Raw genomic sequence first — 5,916 nt, forward strand, 5'->3', positions numbered from 1 at the left:
AATAAATTATTTGTTTAGAACGATATCATCCTTGCAAGAAATTTAGCCAATCTCTCTTTTATTTTTTCTGGAAGGGGGGGGGGGGTAAGTAGGGCCAATTAGGGGGCGGCTAGGATGACCATTTGGCCCGGGCCTTAAGCTGAAAGTGGGCCTCAAATTTAGTCACTTGTTATTATTTTGCATGTGTTAAGTTTCGCGACTTGTTTTTATGTGTCTCCCAATCAGAACAAAATGTGACACACACACACAATCTCAACTTAGAGCTGCAAATTATACATGTAAATTAAATATTAAAATTATGTTTGACTTTTCTTTTAGGGCTAATGTTTGCCTTATTCTGTTTTCGTGTGTCGTCATTTTTTGTTTTTTTTATAGCCAGTGGCCTCAAAAGATAGAAGTGGCCCGAGCCACTTTGAACCTCTGACCGGACCTGATCGCAAATTTTCCAGTTTTATAAAAGGTTCGTCCGAGTTCAAATAATTTCGAGAACCCCGGGTCTAAAAAACTAGGAACGTTAAAACGTATGCTTAGTTCTAAACACAATAATTCCTTCTTTTAAAAATAAAATATAAAGCAGTCATGTAAACACGTCGTTAAAAAAAGAATCAGTATGTATTTGGACAAATAGCTTGAGGGAATATCACGTGTTTCCTTCCTTGAAACTGTGGCGTCGCAGGAAATTACAGAACGTGTTATTTGTTATAGCGTCTGTAGTGTATATGTATATCCATACAATTAAAACTGGAGAAGACTCGTGGACGCTGTAAGGTGTCTGTAGTGTATATGTATATCCATACAATTAAAACTGGAGAAGACTCGTGGACGCTGTAAGGTATCTGTAGTGTATATATATCCATACAATTAAAACTGGAGAAGACTCGTGGACGCTGTAAGGTATCTGTAGTGTATATATCCATACAATTAAAACTGGAGAAGACTCGTGGACGCTGTAAGGTATCTGTGGTGTATATATCCATACAATTAAAACTGGAGAAGACTCGTGGACGCTGTAAGGTATCTGTAGTGTATATATATATATATATATCCATACAATTAAAACTGGAGAAGACTCGTGGACGCTGTAAAGTGTCTGTTATTTGTAACCTGAACAACACTTTATTCGACAATTGGTCAGGGTGCCTAGAGTTCGGGTATCACGATACCAAATTAAAAACTGCTGACCAGAGGGGGAGGGGGACAAACAGTCAGCAGCACACGCCACCTACGCAACTATACCTAGTCGAATAGCGGCATTCACTATGCTCATAATAACGTTCCCACAGTTGAAAGTTAGAGAATGCTAAGTGGAATATTGCGGCTCGAACCTTGGATCCAAATTCTTGATATCGAGGCTTGAAACTTGGACCCTTTGATGCAGAACTCGGCATACTAATTCCTAAAGAGCTACGCCCACACTGGCTACTATAAGGATTGTTCTTTATTGGGGAAAAAAAAACACGGTAAACTGATGATTGACAGCTCCTCAGCCAATCAAGTCATCTGAAACATTCTTTAAATACTTGGTTGGTTAAAAAGCTAGCTGTCTTCTAAGACAATATGGATAAGATGTTGCATTAGTCACGAGTATATTCTTCTTCTTCTTTATTATCTTATTACTCTGTTACATATTATACTGACTGTCCTATGTATATATATCACATACATTTTCTGGTTCGTAGGAATACACGCACGTAATTGGGTTGCTATGGCTTCTTTCGTTCAATATGCACGTTACGTTTCAAACTGTAATACGGATTAAACGTAAAATAATTTCTAAACTTCTATTCTCGTGTTCTTCATCATTACTAGTTCAATACTGCTTTCTTAAACTGTTTTTAATTGCATGCGTTTCTGTACGAAACGCCGTTAAGTTTTAAACTCTTCCCAGCCCTAAAATGGTCGAGTATAACGTTTGTGTAATTCTGCACTCGTGTTTATCGATTAGTCATAGAGTTAGGCCTATTTATATAAATATTTATACAACGATCATTTGTTAAAGTTATTACGAACTTTTTTTCTTTACATTTCTGAAAATCGAAACTTCTTGAGATTTAATATTAAACAAATTAAATTTGAGATTAGGTTAAATATTATATTAATTTAATTTTGGGGTATTTTTTTTTTAAATCATCTTCTGATATGTTTTGACTTTACAGGTAGGTGTTCGTCTGTTGTTAAAATGGAAATAATTTTATTGGTAAAATATTTCATGAAACTCACATTCTTATCCCCGCTAGAGGAGGTGTAGGTAAAATGTTTATAGCAGTGGTTATTATGTCACCAACACATAGGAGGATTTAGAAAACATATCCAGATCAAAATTCTATTCTGTTAAATGTGTTTAAAATTAAGAAACGTTGTCTCGTGAAACTGACCATACATTTTGCAGAATCAATGAATTAAATAATTATTTATAACGAATACCGAAAATGACCTGTCACCACTCAAGTGATGAATAAAAAGTGATCTCACTTCTGGTATTTCAAGCTAGAGAAATACAATTTATTCAATACCGTGATTTCTTAACTAGGTTTCTGTTTTAGTTTCTGTCACTTGTTTTTGTTTGTTTTATTTCCTTAGATAAAACGTAGAAAAACTACTGTTTTTATCGTTTGTTTCAGAATAAAATTATGTTATTACAAAATAACGGTCTCGTGTAATTATTAAGATCACAACACACAGAGACAGCCACTATTTCTTTTATCAAATTCAGGTGGACTCAGATAGAGAAGAAATATACAAAAATGCTTACATGTGGTTCTGAATATAATGATATAACACACACGTGGAACAACACCAGTACATACAACACGTGCTCGACACGCTCAGAACTAACAGTTAGGCAACTAAGTGAAGCCTTATCAGATGGTGTATGCTCTTTATGGCAAAGCCACATCGCCCTATTTGCTGTGTCCACCGAGAGGAATCAAACCCCTGATTTTAGCGTTGTTAATCTGTAGATTTACCGCTGTCCCTGTTACTAAAGCCGCAGGTTAAGAAAAGTTATTAGGGGTGTTAGGGGGGAGGTGCATACAGTTTAGAAAAGGGAGTCTGGATCCATTTCGAGGGCATCAGCAAGCCTCAGGGGTGAGGCCTATTTCTTATATTTCTGTTATTTCTACTGACGAAAAGAAAATATTTTTTGTGACATGCGTAGTCATTTATTTTTCTTACATCTGACAACAATCAGTCCAACAAACAACACTAACAAAGGAAGTTTTACATTCTGAAACTTATCATGAAACACTTCCCTACGGATATAGTCAGTAAGAACAATACTTCCCTACGGATATAGTCAGTAGTAACAATACTTCCTTGCGGATATAGTCAGTATAAACAATACTTCCCTACGGATATAGTCAGTAGTAACAATACTTCCTTGCGGATATAGTCAGTAGAAACAATACTTCCTTGCGGATATAGTCAGTAAGAACAATACTTCCTTACGGATATAGTCAGTAGTAACAATACTTCCCTACGGATATAGTCAGTAGTAACAATACTTCCTTGCGGATATAGTCAGTAGAAACAACACTTCCCTACGGATATAGTCAGTAGTAACAATACTTCCTTGCGGATATAGTCAGTAGTAACAATACTTCCCTACGGATATAGTCAGTAGAAACAATACTTCCTTGCGGATATAGTCAGTAGAAACAATACTTCCCTATGGATATAGTCAGTAGAAACAATACTTCCCTATGGATATAGTCAGTAGTAACAATACTTCCTTGCGGATATACTCAGTAGTAACAATACTTCCTTGTGGATATAGTCAGTAGAAACAATACTTCCCTATGGATATAGTCAGTAAGAACAATACTTCCTTACGGATATAGTCAGTAGTAACAATACTTCCCTACGGATATAGTCAGTAGTAACAATACTTCCTTACGGATATAGTCAGTATAAACAATACTTCCCTACGGATATAGTCAGTAGTAACAATACTTCCTTACGGATATATTCAGTAGTAACACTGACACTACTTTTTCCTCTCCATCATTAGTGATTTGTAAACTTTAATCGTTATATCAAATATTCATCCATTTTCCCACTCGTGCTCCACTCTCAAGGCTCTATCTTGTCATTATATCAAATATTTTCCTTTTTCACACTCGTGCTCCACTCTCAAGGCTCTATCTTGTCATTATATCAAATATTTCCTTTTTCACACTCGTGCTCCACTCTCAAGGCTCTATCTTGTCATTATATCAAATATGTTTCCATTTTCCCACTCGTGCTCCACTCTCAAGGTTCTACCTTGTCATTATATCGAATATTTTTCCATTTTCACACTCGTGCTCCACTCTCAAGGCTCTATCTTGTCATTATATCAAATATGCATCCATTTTCACACTCGTGCTCCACTCTCAAGGTTCTATCTTGTCGTTATGTCAAATATTCATCCATTTTCACACTCTTGCTCCACTCTCAAGACTATCTTGAAAATTGAGGATTACGGTGTATGGAAAAAATATATAAAAGAAGGTTACTGAGTTCGAGTTTATTGGAAGTATTTAAATAAATACACTACGCTTCACCAGATTGAGCTGGAATCTTTAGATGATTGTCGAACAACGGTTTGAAGGAGAATAAACATGAGTTTAAATTTAAAGAGACAAAAAGAGAAGGGAGAGAAAGTTTTACTTCCTTTCTTAATCAAAAGTAAAAATTCATTCATTACCAGAGCTTATCGAAACGACAACCATACTGACCATTTATTGCACAATCATTATTACCAACAAAACTTATAGCAACGCAAGCGCCATCTGTAATTCTCCAGATAAACTTGAAAGAAAAAAACAGCATCTAAGATAAGGTAAAACATATCCAAGATAGAACAGATAAGCCTGATCGTGACCTTTAAAACGTATGTTATGTACGCTATGTAACTTTCTCCGTTATCACTGAAAATGTAGTCAGAATTTGGAATAACATTTTCAAACAAATATAACTTAAATATCAACGTAAAGTTTGTATCAAAACCAGGTAAAGAACTAAGTAGCTTGTTAACTAAGAAATGCAATAATAACAACACAAATTTATCGAACAGATTGCCTTTCCTCTGACATATCGTACGAAGATGGAACAGGTGGAAACCTAGAGAACAAGCACAAACCATCATTAATTTTTTGAACATTCAAAAACCTGCGGTATCATTTATCGGGATTAGAACGTCTTACATTAGAAAAACCAAGGAGGATTTAATAATAAGATCCATAAATCCAAAAATTAACAAACGCGTCACTCTATCTTTTTGAGATTAGGCCTACCCAAAGAACCAACGGTAAAAACAGTTGCTCTCAGTACTTCATTCTAAATCTAGTGAATATCCATCTAGATAGCCCTCGTGTAGCTTTGCGCGAAGTTCAAAAACAAACAAAATAATCACACACCTGATTCGTCCGTGCTCTAAGTTAGATCGCATCTGAGGGAATTTCCCCTCTCATAATTAACAATGGACAAGAGCAATCTAAGAACAACAACAGCCCTCTTGTAACTGTAGTTTATTTGTTATTGTAGTTTATTTGTAATCGTAGTTTATTTGTAACTGTAGTTTATTTGTAACTGTACTCTATTTGTAACTGTACTCTATTTGTAACTGTACTCTATTTGTAACTGTAGTTTATTTGTAATCGTAGTTTATTTGTAATCGTAGTTTATTTGTAACTGGTAGTTTATTTGTAATTGTAGTTTATTTGTAACTGTAGTTTATTTGTAACTGTAGTTTATTTGTAATCGTAGTTTATTTGTAACGTAGTTTATTTGTTATTGTAGTTTATTTGTAATCGTAGTTTATTTGTAACTGTAGTTTATTTGTAACTGTAGTTTATTTGTTATTGTAGTTTATTTGTAATTGTAGTTTATTTGTAACTGTAGTTTATTTGTTATTGTAGTTTATTTGTAATTGTA

This window comes from Limulus polyphemus, unplaced genomic scaffold (assembly GCF_000517525.1).
Source record: "Limulus polyphemus unplaced genomic scaffold, Limulus_polyphemus-2.1.2 Scaffold4962, whole genome shotgun sequence".
NCBI lineage: Eukaryota > Metazoa > Arthropoda > Merostomata > Xiphosura > Limulidae > Limulus > Limulus polyphemus.